The sequence below is a fragment of the Scyliorhinus canicula genome, unplaced genomic scaffold (genome assembly GCF_902713615.1).
Source record: "Scyliorhinus canicula unplaced genomic scaffold, sScyCan1.1, whole genome shotgun sequence".
NCBI lineage: Eukaryota > Metazoa > Chordata > Chondrichthyes > Carcharhiniformes > Scyliorhinidae > Scyliorhinus > Scyliorhinus canicula.
Window position 1 is genome coordinate 546,500 of NW_024056010.1, and position 14,499 is coordinate 560,998.

The following is a 14,499-nucleotide window of genomic DNA, read 5'->3' on the forward strand; positions in this document are numbered from 1 at the left end:
TCAATCTCACTCCATTTAAATAATATTTTGCTTTTCAGGCTCCTTATGTCCGTTTACAACTTACTTTACTGCCAGTCTTTGCATCAGCAGCAAATTTAGCAACAATATATTCAGTCTCTTTATCCGAGGCATTGATATGAATTGTAAATAGTGGTGGTCCCAGCCCCTAGTCCTGCGGCACTCCTCTCAGCACAATTTGCCAACCTGGTATTGACCCATTTATACCAACTCTGTTTCCTGACCACTAATCAATCAGCTATCCATGTGATATGTTACCCCCTACACCATAAACCCTGATCTTGTGTAGTAAATCTGATGCAACATTTTGTCAAATGGTTTCTGGAGATCTAAGTACAGAACCTCCACAGGTTCTCCTGATAAGTGTTGTTTGTTACACCCTCAAAGAACTCCAATAAATTAGTCCAGTGTGATTCCTCTTTCATAAAACCCCATGTTGAGTCTGCCTGATTATATTCAGGTTTAAGTTCCCTGCTATAAACTCCTTAATAATAGATTCTAGAATTTTTCCGTTGACAGATGTTACACTAACTGCCTGTGCTTTCCTGCTTCCCGTCTCCCTCCTTGTCTGGAATAGAGGTGTCACATTCAATATTTTCCAATCTGATGGGACTTTTCCAGATGTACTGAATTCTGGAAAATTTAATCCAATGCAACTATTTCAGCAGCCACTTCTTTTCAGATCTTAGGGTGAAGTCCATCACAGCAAGGGAATTGTCAGCTTTTAGTTCCAATAATTCTCTCAGGCCTGTCCTTGGCAACTGTTTCAAGTTCGCTGTAATTGTTAAGTTCCTCCCTCACTTTCACCTCCTTATTCAGTTGTTTCTAGAATGTTATTTCTATCCACAGTGAATACAGATGCAAAACATCTGTTCAGTTTGTCCGCCATTTCCTGAATTCTCCATCAATAATTCCCCAGACTCTCTCCAGAGGCCCAACTCTCATTTGACTTCTTCTTTTCCTTTTTCAATACTTGTAAAAACTCAGAATTTGTTTCTGTATTTCTACCAAGCTGTTATTCATACTCTAATTTCTCCCTCCTTATTAATGTTTTAGTCATTCTTTGCTGTTCTTTAGATTCTGTAAATGGGATTATAAAAACTTCAGCTTTTGGATAATTGTTGGTGGTTTCTGTGTGTTTGGTTCTCAGCTGTGGGCAGCAGCTGGTTCAGCTTCACCCAGCACATCGATATCTGTGATATCACATTCATCCCAGCACATCGATATCTGTGATATCACATTCATCCCAGCACATCGATATCTGTGATATCACATTCATCCCAGCACATCGATATCTGTGATATCACATTCATCCCAGCACATCGATATCTGTGATATCACATTGACCCAGCACATCGATATCTGTGATATCACATTCACCCAGCACATCGATATCTGTGATATCACATTCATCCCAGCACATCGATATCTGAGATATCACATTCATCCCAGCACATCGATATCTGTGATATCACATTCATCCCAGCACATCGATATCTGTGATATCACATTCATCCCAGCACATCGATATCTGCGATATCACATTCATCCCAGCACATCGATATCTGTGATATCACATTCATCCCAGCACATCGATATCTGTGATATCACATTCATCCCAGCACATCGATATCTGTGATATCACATTCATCCCAGCACATCGATATCTGTGATATCACATTCATCCCAGCACATCGATATCTGTGATATCACATTCATCCCAGCACATCGATATCTGTGATATCACATTCACCCAGCCCATCAATATCTGTGCTATCACATTCATCTCACATTTATAAAGCTCCTTTCACACAGTGAGAAACATCCTTGGAGGTTTCACAGGAGCGATGGCCCTGAGTCACATCAGGAGATACAAGGCTGTTAAACCGAGGGGCCGTCTGCTCTCTCAGGTGGAGGTGAAAGATCCCACAGCCACTGTTTAGAAGGAGAACAGAGTTTACCCCGATGAGGTCAATATGACCCCTCACCCAATCTCCCTAAAAACAGATTATCACTGCTCATTATCACATTACTGTTTGTGGAGGCTGACTGTGCACCGAGATGTCCTGAGGATGTGAAAGGTGCTATACAAATTAAAATTGTGTTAACTCCGCCCAGTTACTGTAGTTATAGCAGTGACATCATCAACACTTCCCCAATGTCATAATGACCAAGGTTCAGTAATTAATCTGATTAACAACAACAGAATCAGAAAAGTGCAGTCCATAGAACCATAGAATTCCTGCAGTGTAGAAGGAGGCCATTTGGCCCATCGGGTCATCACTGACCCTCTGAAGGAGCAGCCCATCTGGGCCCACTCCCTCACCTTATCCCCATAACCTCACTGAACCTGCCCATCCCTGGACACTAGGGGGAATTTTATCGTGACCAATCCACCTAACCCGTATATCTTTGGACTGTGGGAGGAAACACGCAGACATGGGGAGAAAGTTCAAATTCCACACAGTCACCCAAGGCCAGAATTGAACCCAGGTTCCTGGCGCTGTGAGGCAGCAGTACTAGCCACTGTGCTGCCCCAAGTTATGTATGAACTTGCTGGTGTATCAGCAGGTTGAATGATCGATTAAATCCCTTCCCACACTCAGAGCAAATGAAGGGTTTCTCCCCAGTGTGAACTCGCTGATGTGTCCGTAGGGTAGATGAATGAATGAATCCTTTCCCACACTCGGAGCAGGTGAAGGGTCTCTCATTGGTGTGAATTCGCTGGTGTGTAAGCAGGTTGGATGATCGAATAAATCCTTTCCCACACTCGGAGCAGATGAATGGTCTCTCCCCAGTGTGAGTGCGTTGGTGTGTCAGCAGGTGGGATGGTCGAGCGAATCCCTTTCCGCATTCAGAGCAGGTGAGCGGCCGCTCCTCAGTGTGAATCTGTTGGTGTGTCAACAGATTGGAGGACTGAGCGAATCCCTTCCCACACTCAGAGCAAGTAAACGGCCTCTCCCCAGTGTGAACTCGCTGATGTACAGTGAGTTCAAATGATCGTCTGAATCCAGTCCCGCAGTGAGAGCATCTGAACGGTTTCTCTTCAGTGTGAACACGTTGATGGTACTGCAGATCTCCGGAACCTTTGAAGCACTTCCCACAGTCTGGACATTTGAAAGGTCTCTCGTCAGTGTGAACTCGTTGGTGTGTCAGAAGGTGGGGTGATGTCCTGAACCTCTTCCCGCACTGTGAGCAGCTGAACGGTGCGTACCCGGTGTGAATACGCTGGTGCTCCCTCAGTCCCTGTTGGTTTTTAAAGCTTTTCTCACAGTCGGAGCATTTAAACTCTCTCTTGTCGGTGTGAACTTGCTGGTGTTTCAGCAGGTGGGATGAGAGAGTGAATCCTTTCCCACACACAGAGCAGCTAAATGGCCTCTCCCCAGTGTGGAGTCGCTGGTGTCTCTGAAGGCAGATTAACTGAGTGAATCCCTTCCCACATTTGGAACAGGTGAACGGCCTCTCCCCGGTGTGTCTACGTCGATGGATTTCCAGCTCACACGGGCGCCTGAATCCCTTCCCACACTCCCCACATTTCCAAGGTTTCTCCCGGGTGTGAACGGTGCTTTTTGCTTCCATGTTCAAAGGTGCTGATGAACCGAGTGACGTTGTCAGACTTCGATGTGATTTTTCGCTTAAGTTTCCGACTGGAAATCTTCCATCTGATATCCTGTGAAATTGATTTAAAACAGAAAAAGGGGAGTGAGAGAAAAGCAGAAACCCACAAAGGCAGGTTGTGAAATTGAGCTGAATGAATCTGGTCATTTGTGAGCCCAGTGCTGGGAAAAAGTGACCATGAAAACTGCTGAATTGTCATAAACCCCAACTGGTTCAGTAATGTCCTTCAGGGAATTGAACCTGCCGCCTGGTTAGGACCTACACAAGACTCTGGGATCTAGATTGGTTGGAGACTTGGGCAGAGAGATGGCAGATGGAGTTTAACCCGGATAAATGTGAGGTAATGCATTTTGGAAGGTCTAATACAGGTGGGAAATATATAATAAATGGCAGAACCCTGAAGAGTATTGGCAGGCAGAGGGATCTGGGTGCACAGGTCACTGAAAGTGACAATGCAGATGGAGAAGGTAGTCAAGAAGGCATACGGCATGCTTGCCTTCATCGGGAGAGGCACAGGGTATAAAAATTGGCAAGTCATGTTGCAGCTGTATAGAACCTTACTTAGGCCACACTTGGAATATAGTGTTCAATTCTGGTTGTCACACTACCAGAAGGATGTGGAGAGGGTACAGATGTTGCCTGGTATGGAGCACATTAGCTATCAGGAGAGGTTGGGTAAACTCGGTTTCCTCCCACAGTCTAAAAATATGCAGGTTAGGTGAATTGGCCAAGCTAAATTGCCCTTGAGTGTCCAAAAACGTCAGGTGGGGTTACTGGGTTATGGGGATAGGGTGGAAGTATGAGCTCAAGTTGGGTGCTCTTTCCAAAGGCCAGTGCAGACTTGATGGGCTGAATGGCCTCCTTCTGCACTGTAAATTCTATGGTTTTATGGTTTGTTCTCACTGAAACAATGGAGGTTGAGGGGCGACCTGACAGAAGGCTACAAAATAATGAGGGGCATGGACAGAGTGGATAGTTAGGAGCTCTTTCCTGGGGTGGAAGAGTCAATTACTAGGGGACATAGGTTTAAGTTGCGAGGGGCAAAGCTTAGAGGAGGTGTGCGAGGGAAGTTTTTTTTACACAGAGGGCAGTGGGTGCTTGGAACTCGCTGCTGGAGGAGGTGGTGGAAGCAGGGACGATAGTGACGTTTAAGGGGCATCTTGACAAATACATGAATAGGACGGGGGGAGGATTGGACCCAGGAAGGGTAGAAGATTTTAGTTCAGACGGGCAGCATGGTCGGCACAGGCTTGGAGGGCCGAGGGGTCTGTTCCTGTGCTGTACCTTTCTTTGTTCTATGGGAGAGACTAAGATAGTTTGGAGAGGCAGGGGAAGAAGAGGGATTTTATAAACCTACAACTCGACCAGCACTTTGACACAACTTCCCAAACCCTCAACCTCCACCACCCAGAAGGATCAGAGTAACGGGTGCCTGTGAACATCATCACCACCTGCAAGTTCCCCTCCAATCTGCACACCATCCTGACTTGTCTGACATTCAGTTCTGGATGAACAGAAATTTCCTCCATTTAAATGTTGGAAAAACCAAAATCATTGTCTTCATCCAGCTACAAACTTCAGTCCCTGCCCACTGACCCCATCTCTCTCCCTGGAAACTGTCTGTGGCTGAATCAGACTCTCACAACCATGGTGAAATATTTCACCCCAAGATGAGTTTCTAATCACATTTTCGCAACGTCAGGAAGACCGCCTATTTCCACCTCAGTAACATCTCCCGACTTTGCCCAAATCTCAGTTCATCTGTGGCTGAAACTCCCATCTATTCCTTTGTTACCTCTCGGTTCAACTATCCCAACACGGTCCTGGCTGCCCACCCAGATTTATCCTCCCTGTAATATTCAGGTCACAGAGAGGCTCTTCGGCCTGCCTGCCTAATCCCACAGTCTTGAATATTATGCTGTGCCAAGTGCTCATTCAGGTAAATTGTAACGGATGTGAGGCAACCCGCCTCTAGCACCCTCCCAGGCCGTGCATTCCAGACCGTCACCAGCCTCTGGGTAAAAATGTTTTCCCTCAAATCCCCCCTAAACCTCCTGCTCCCAACCTTGAACTTGTGTCCCCTTGTAACGGACTCTTCAACTAAGAGAAACAGCTTCTCCCTATCCATCCCCTCATAATCTTATACACCTCGACCAGGTCGCCTCTCAGTCTTCTCTCTCCAGTGAAAATAATCCAAGAGTATCCAACCTCTCTTCATAATTAAAATGTTCCATCCCAGGCAACATCCTGGTGAATCTCCTCTGCGCCCTCTCCAATGTAAATCACATCCTTCCTATAATGTGGCGACCAGAATTGCACACTGTACTCCAGCTGTGGCCTCATAAAAGTTCAATACATCTCCAACAGGGGCTGGTTTAGCACAGTGAGCTAAACAGCTGGCTTGTAATGCAGAACAATGCCAGTAGCGCGGGTTCAATTACCGTACCGGCCTCCCCTAACAGGCGTCGGAATGTGGTGACTAGGGGCTTTTCAGAGTAACTTCACTGAAGCCTACTTGTGACAATAAGCAATTATTATTATTATTATTATTAACATGACCTCCCTGCTTTTGGAATCTATGCCTCAAATTGGGCAAGATCCACAGGGGCAGGACAGACATATAAATTAGGAGCAGTAGACCACATACAGTTTTTACAGCACGGAAAGAGGCCCTTTGTGTCTGTGCCGTCCATCACGTAGCCATCTAAATTAATCCCATTTTCCAGCACTCAGTCCGTAGCCTTGTAGGCTCTGACATTTCAAGTGCTCATCTAAATGCTTCTTAAATGTTGAGGGTTTCGGGCAGCAGTGGTGGAGCAGTGGCTAGCACTGCTGCCTCATGGTGCTGAGGACTCGGGTTCAATTCCAGCCCCGGCTCATTGTCCGTGTGGAGTTTGCATATTCTCCCCAAGCCTGCGTGGGTCTCACCTCACAACCCAAAGATATGCAGGGTAGCTGGATTGGCCACGCCAAATTGCCCCTTAATTGGAAAAAGAAAAGAATTGAATCCTCTAAATTAAAATAATGTAGTGAGGGTTCCGACCTCTACCATCCTTTCTGGCAGTGAGTGCAAGATTCCAACCACCCTCTCAGTGAAAAACGTTTTTCCTCCAATTTCCTCTAAATCTTTTGCCCCTTATCTTAAATCTGTGCCACCAGTTATTGCCCCTTCTAATAAGGGGAAAAGTTCCTTCCTATCTACCTTATGTGTCTCAAATGTTGTACACCTTGATCAGGTCCCCCTCAGCCTCTCTGGTGCAAGGAAAACAACTCCAGCCTAAGCAGCCTCTCTTCATCCCTTGAAACTCTCCAGCCCAGGCAACATCTTGGTGAATCTTCAATAATAATAATCTTTATTAGTGTCACAAGTAGGCTTACAATAACACTGCAATGAAGCTACTGTGAAAATCTAGTTGACACACTCCGGCGCCTGTTCAGATACACAGGGAGAATTCAGAATGTCCAATTCACCTAACAAGCATGTCTTTCGGGACTTGTGGGAGGAAACCAGAGCATCCAGAGGAAACCCACACAGACACAGGAGAATGTGCAAATGTTTTCTGCACCCTTGCCAGTACAATCACTTCCTTCCCTCCCTCAAGTCATTCAGCAAGAATTTGGTTGATCTGTTTGTAATCTCTCCTCCACATTCCCACCTACCCCCAATTGTGATGATAAAATGTAAGCAGTGCGTGGGAATGATCTGGAACTCAATTATATTTAAAAACAGATAATATTGATGAATCGAGTGAGTCGACACAGATCTTAATATGATCTATGGGTTGTAAAAAGAGTTTCCAGAATCCATCACTCAGTTCAGTCCAGGATGGAAATGTTGTCTGCTCCTGCTGACAGGTCAGGGGGCACCGCGCATGCGGCCTGCTGCACATTGCCTCAGAAAGATGGCGGCTGTTAACCCGGGCTTCGCACTCCAGACGCAGCCGCACAAATAAAGATGCTGCGCCGGTACCTTCTTATTTTGTGTTCAGAGCCGCATTTGTTGATTACGAACCCTCCCCATTAACACAGCGGCTCCATCTCTCTCTCCTCCCCGCCAATTCTCTTACCTCCTGTGGACCTAAAAAAGAAACGTCCTTCCTTCAACATCACTCCCATTACGATTAACTGCGCATGCTCCACATTACAATGTCAGGGAGTGATTGACGGCAGCCCCGGACCAATGGGAAGAGGGATGGAGGACCGAGCGGGAGCGGCTGATCTTCCAACCAATCGGAGTGAATGAGGGGCGGGGCTGAGTCCTGATCTCCCTCATTGGCTGAAACTCTGCATCATTTTGAAAGCTGATTTGTCTCAAACTCCAGGAGAAAACTGGACCTTTCTGTTTGTGGCTTTAAACAGATGAAACCCTGTGGGTGTAGAGCAAACATTTCAACATTTGTTACTGAAATGGATTCCTTCAGAACAAACAGCAGGGATTATTTCAGGAAATTACTGTAGCCCAGTAGTACAGTTGCTTCACAGCTCTAGGGTCCCAGGTTCGATTCTTGGCTTGGGTCACTGTCTGTGTGGAGTTTGCACTTTCTCTGCTTGTGTGCGTGGGTTTCCTCCGGGTGCTCCGGTTTCCTTCCACAGTCCATAGATGTGCGGGTTAGGTGGATTGGCCATAATAAATTGCCCTTAGTGTCCAAAACGGTTGGGTGGGGTTATGGGGATAGGTGGAGGTAACAATAATAATAATTGCTTATTGTCATAAGCAGGCTTCAATGAAGTTACTGTGAAAAGCCCCTAGTTGCCACATTCCGCCGCCTGTTCTGGAAGGCCGGTGCGGGAATTGAAACTGCACTGCTGGCATTGTTCTGCATTACAAGCCAGCTGTTTAGCCCACTGTGCTAAACCAGCCCCAGAGATATGGCCTGTAGTGGCATGCGCTTTCCAAGGGCTGGTGCAGATGGGCACAATGGCCTCCTTCTGCACTGTAAATTCTATGATTCCAAATTACAGTGTTGACTCTGCAGTGAAGAGTGAAGAATCCCTGTCTGAGACTTTTCCTCTTAATTCATGGATTTCCCACTGAAGGTGTTTCTGTAGAAGTATAGTTAACTTCGAAGGATAATGCATAATGAACATCTGAAAATATACGGGCTGTGACAGGCGAGAATGGGTCACCAGTCCAGGAGGGCAAACTGATAACACAGGGCGATTGCTGGTGGCTGCAGTCTCCTCTGCGCAGCTTACTGGTATGGGTTGAGCTGAAGCCAGTATGGATCATTTAAAAATGTCTTACTTGTCCAAAGTGATTTTATTTTCCGCTTGAGAGCTGTTTTAACCTTTACACAGACAAATGGATTACGTATGAGTCATGAGATGCAATTGTATCCGAGTTCAAAACATCTAGTTTCAGGATTTGTGCTTGAGACACATCCTGGGCAGAGAGAACAGATCAGAACACCGAGATCACCCAGCAGCTGCTATCGAAACGATAGAGAAAGTGAGCTATTCCTAGAATATTTGATAGATTTCTTAATATGTTATCGGTTATGTATTACAAATCTCCCAATGTGAGAAGGTGATTGACTTCTGAGAACTGATTTCTAGTTAACTTAGTTACTTCACAACTATAAGCTGCTAATTTCTTGATTACATACCGCTGACAACATACTGAAGCTATGAGAATGATCTGAATCAGCAGCACAAATACTTGAGCTGCCACTAAGAATAAATGTAAAACCTTTCCAGTAAAATGTTGTAACGATCAAGATAGATTCATCCACCCCACATGCAGACCATCTTTCACAATTCTAAATTATTGGCATGTCATAAATACATCTGCTTCAAACGGAAGTTCATGCACTGACTTTAAAGATTCTCCAGCTCTCTGTTCACCTGCGTCCACCTTGTGAATATTTTCTGAATACAAATTCCAGATCCCTCTTCACTATAATTTTACTCCCTCTGATAGATACCACTGTGTTTAATTCCACCTGGATTGTTTTAAAGTCAGTTTCTCTGTGGAGTATGTGTCAATATCTTGATGATTTAAAATGTTGTCTCATTCTACTCACCACATTAATCACTCTTTGTTCTGTTGTCGAGCAGCTGAGCATGTATCTATTGGGGAGAAAGCAGGATTAGGCTATTGAGTTGGATGATCAGCCATGATCGTGATAAACAGCAGAGCAAGCTCGAATGGCCAAAAGGCCTCCTGCGGCAGCACAATCGCTTCACAGCTCCAGGGTCCCAGGTTCGATTCCGGCTTGGGTCACTGTCTGTGCGGAGTCTGCACATCCTCCCTGTGTGTGCGTGGGTTTCCTCCGGGTGCTCCGGTTTCCTCCCACAGTCCAAAGATGTGCAGGTTAGGTGGATTGGCCATGATAAATTGCCCTTAGTGTCCAAAATTTCCCTTAGTGTTGGGTGGGGTTACTGGGTTATGGGGATAGGGTGGAGTTGTTGACCTTGGGTAGGGTGCTCTTTCCAAGAGCCGGTGCAGACTCGATGGGCTGAATGGCCTCCTTCTGCACTGTAAATTCTATGTATCTATGTCTGAGACTCATTCAGCAGTGCAGATTCATCAGGCAGTTCCACACGTTAGCTACACCACATTAACACATCACATAGAAAAAAGGAGCAGGAGTCCATTCGGCCCTTTGAGCCTGCTTCACTATTCCTTATTATCATGGCTGATCATCCAACTCAATACCCTAATCCCGCTTTCGCCTCCATATCCCTTTTTTTTAATGAACAATTTTATTGAAGTACTTTTGGCAGATAAAGCAATGACATTGTATAGTACTGTACAAAAAAGAAAAGCAAATAACACATAGTACAAACCACAACTCCATTCTCACAAGGACCTGCCTAAACACTCCCTACTCTACTCTACCCTAGCCCCCCACTGCTGACAGTTAATTCTCCATGAAGAAGTCAATGAATGGTTGCCACCTCCGGGTGAACCCCGATAGTGAACCTCTCAAGGCGAACTTAACTTTCTCGAAACCAAGAAAGATCGCCATGTCCGATAGCCATACTTCGGTCTTCGGGTGCTTTGATTCCCACCATGCCAACAGTATTCGTCGCCGAGTTACCAGGGAAGCAAAGGCCAAGACATCAGCCTCCTTCTCCTCCTGGACTTCCGGGTCCTCCGACACCCCAAAGATTGCCACCCGAGGACTCATTACCAACCCAGTTTTCAAAACCCGGGACATAATGTCCGTGAAACCCTGTCAGTACCCCCTGAGTTTAGGGCACGACCAGAACATGTGCACATGATTAGCCAGCCCACCGGCGCATCTGGCACAAGTGTCCTCCGGCTCGAGAAATTTACTCATCCGGGCCACCGTTATGTGGGCCCGGTGCACGACCTTAAACTGGATCAGTCTGAGCCTGGCGCATGTTGCGGTCGTGTTTATTCTGCTCAGAGCCCCCCCCCCCCCCCCCCCCCCCCCCTCCTCCAAGTGCCTCTTCCCACTTAAGCTTCAGGTCCTCAGTCTGTGTATCCTCTGCTCCCATTAGTTCTTTGTAAATATCTGATTCTCTACCCTTACCAACCTCTCCCCAAGAAACTACCCTGTCCTGCCTCCCCTTTGGCGGGAGGTGTGTGAAGGATGGCACCAGCCTGCGCACAAAACCCACATCTGTAAGTATCTAAAGTAATTCCTTCCCACCAGCCCAAACTTCTCCTCCAATGCCATCATTCTCGGGACGCTCCCTTCCAACAACAGATCACCCACCCTCACAATTCCCACCCTCCACCACAGTCGATACCCACCGTCCATGTTCCCCAGGGCAAATCGGTGATTGTGGCAGATTGGGGTCCACATCGATGCTCTCACTTCCGCTATATGCCTCCTCCACTGGCCCCAGATCCGAAAGAGCTGCTACCACTATAGGGCTGGTGGAGAACCACGCCGGCGGGAGCGGCAGAAGCGCCGCAACCAGGGCTGCCAAACTGGTGCCCCTGCACGAAGCAGCCTCCATCTGCTCCCAAACCAACCCCGTACCCACCATCCAGTTCCTTATCATCGCTATGTTGGCCGCCCAGTAGTAGTTGCTGAAGTTCGGCAACACCAGCCCCCCTTCCCCTCTGTTCCTTTCGAGCATCACCTTCCTCACCCGCTGGGACTTCCCCGCCCAGACAAATTCCAGGATAATTTTATTCAGCCTTCCACTCCGTGTCCTTTGATCCCCTTCGCCCTCAGCGCTGTATCTAACTGGTTTTTCCCCAATTACGGGGCCACTTAGCGTGGCCAATCCACCTAACCTGCACATTTTTGGGTTTTGGGGGTGAAACCCACGCAGACACAAGGAGAATGTGCAACCTCCACATGGACAGTGACCCAGGGCCGGGATTCGAACCCGGGTCCTTAACGCCGTAGTCCCATGCGCTACATTGCCACCCTCACTGAATACAATCCTAACCGATTCAATCTCTCCTTGTATGTCAATCCCACCATCCGGGAATCAGCCTGGTAAATCTTTGCTGCACTCGCTCTAGATCAAGAACATCGTTCCTCAGATAAGGAGACCAAAACTGCTCACAATATTCCAGGTATGGCCTCGCCAAGGCCCTGTGTAATAATAGCAAGATATTCCTGCTCCTGTACTTGAATCCTCTTGCAAGGCCGCATACCATTTGCCTTCTTTACCACCTGCTGTAGCTGCATGCTCACCTTCAGTGACTGGTGTCTGAGGACACCCAGGTCTCATTGCACTCTTAAATTATGGCCATTCAGATCATAGTCTGCCTTTTTGTTTTTGCGACCAAAGTGGATAACCTCGCATTTCACCAAATTATACTGTATCATAGAATTTACAGTGCGGAAGGAGGCCATTCGGCCCACCGAGTCAGCACCGGACCTTGGAAAGAGCACCCTTCGTAAGCCCATGCCTCCACCCTCCCCCCGTAAACCACATCCTCTTTTGGACACTAAGGGGGAATTTAGCATGGCCAATCCACCTAACCTGCACATCTTTGGACTGTGGGAGGAAACCGGAGCACCCGAGGAAACCCACGCAGTCATGGGGAGAAAGTGCAAACTCTGCACAGACACTAAAATAGGTGGGATAGGAAGATGAGGAAATAAGAAATTTACAAGTGGATAGAGATAGCTTCAGTAAATGGGCCGCAACGGCGCTGTTTTAACTTTTCCCCGGGGGGGAAACACAGCCAGTGTGCCCAGCGGCTGGTGGATGAACTGGACTCGCAGTGGAGCGGTCCAAAAGTCGGCTTTACGGCAGAGGAAGGCGAGAGGCAGAAAAAGCAAGATGGCGGCAGGCGGGGAAGCAGTGGACGCGGGAGCAGCAGGAGCTGCTTCAGCGCTCCTTCAAGGAGCTCAAAGCTGAGATCTTGAAGCCGTTTAAGGCCTCGCTGGACAAGCTGGTGGCGACTTAGACGGCCCAGGCTGTGGAGATTCGGGAGCTGCGGCAACAGGCTTCGGACAACGAGGATGAGCTTTTGGGCCTGGCAGTGAAAGTGGAGTCGCACGAGGCGCTGCACAAGAAATGGCAGGCGAGGATGGAGGAGATGGAGAACCGCTCCCGCCGGAAGAATCTGTGGATTTTGGGCCTCTCGGAGGGGCTGGAAGGCTCGGATTTGGCGGCCTATGTGGTCCTAATGTTGAACTCGCTGATGGGTGCGGGGTCGTTTCGTGGTCCCCTGGAGCTGGAGGGCGCCCATCGAGTGCTGCAGCGGAAGCCGAGGCCGAACGAGCCGCCCAGGGCGGTACTGGTCCGTTTTCACCGCTTGGTCAACCGGGAGTGCGTGCTGAGGTGGGCGACGAAGGAGAGGAGCAGCTGGTGGGAGAATACGGACGTTCGGATTTATCAGGACTGGAGCGCGGAGGTGGCAAGGAGAAGGGTTGGCTTCAATCGAGCGAAGGAAGTGCTTCATAGGAAGGGGGAGAAGTTTGGCCTTCTACAGCCGGCTCGCCTCTGGGTCACTTACAAGGACCGCCAGCTCTATTTTGACTCTCCGGAGGAGGCCTGGGCTTTTGTCCAGGCAGAGAACTTGGACTCGAACTGAGGACTGGGGGGCTGGGGAAAAATGTACTTTGTTTGGAGGCTTTGCCCTCCTGGGTATCCTGTTGTTTATATTGGCTGTGTTTGCTGATTGACGTTGCCTGTTCGTTTTGGCTATTTTGGTTTTTTCGGGGTTGTTTTCTGGGCTGTTGTTTATTTACTATGGTTTTTTTTTGTTTTGTCCACTGGTGGGTTGGGGAGTAGTTTGGGGTCCCGATGGGTCATGTGTCCGTCTTTTTCCCACGTGTTGGGTTGAGGGGCATAGCTCGGGTTCTTCCGTGCCGGAGGAATTGGGGGTGGGGCCAGCACTGGTAGGTAGGGATTGGTGGCTGTGTTGCGTCGGGTGAGGGGGGTCGTGGTTATGGCGGGAGTAGCCGGGATCAGCAGAAGTCAGCTGACTCACGGAAACATAATGTTGGGGTAACGCAGCTAAAGGGGCCCTAGCTTGGGGGGGAAGTGGGGGGGTTTGGGGGGGGAGGAAGAACAGGGGGGTACCGGGTTGTTGCTGCAGGGACTGTGAGGGAATGGATGGTGAAGGGGGGGGGGTTAGAAGGGGGGGTCTGCCGCCGTGGGGAGCGGGCTTGGGCGGTTCCCTGGGCATGTGGTGGGTTGAGGAAGAGCTATGGCTGATCGGCGTAGGGGGAGGGGGATGGCCCCTCGGGTTCGGTTGGTCACATGGAACGTGAGGGGGCTGAATTGTCCGGTGAAGCAATCCCGGGTCTTGGCTCACTTGAGGGAGTTGGGAGCGGATGTGGCTATGGTCCAGGAGATGCAGCTTAGGCTTACGGATCAGGTGAGGCTAAGTAAAAGTTGGGTGGGACAGATGTTTCACTCGGGGCTTGATGCGAAGAACTGTGGGGTGGCAATTCTGGTGGGTAAGAGCCTGTC

General features: G+C 48.4%; 1 pseudogene; it reads right to left on the reverse strand.

Moving 5' to 3' along the window:
• Positions 1 to 2,436: 2,436 nt before the first annotated feature.
• The window catches only part of LOC119961454, a 36,780-nt pseudogene continuing 24,717 nt past the window's right edge, over positions 2,437 to 14,499 (reverse strand).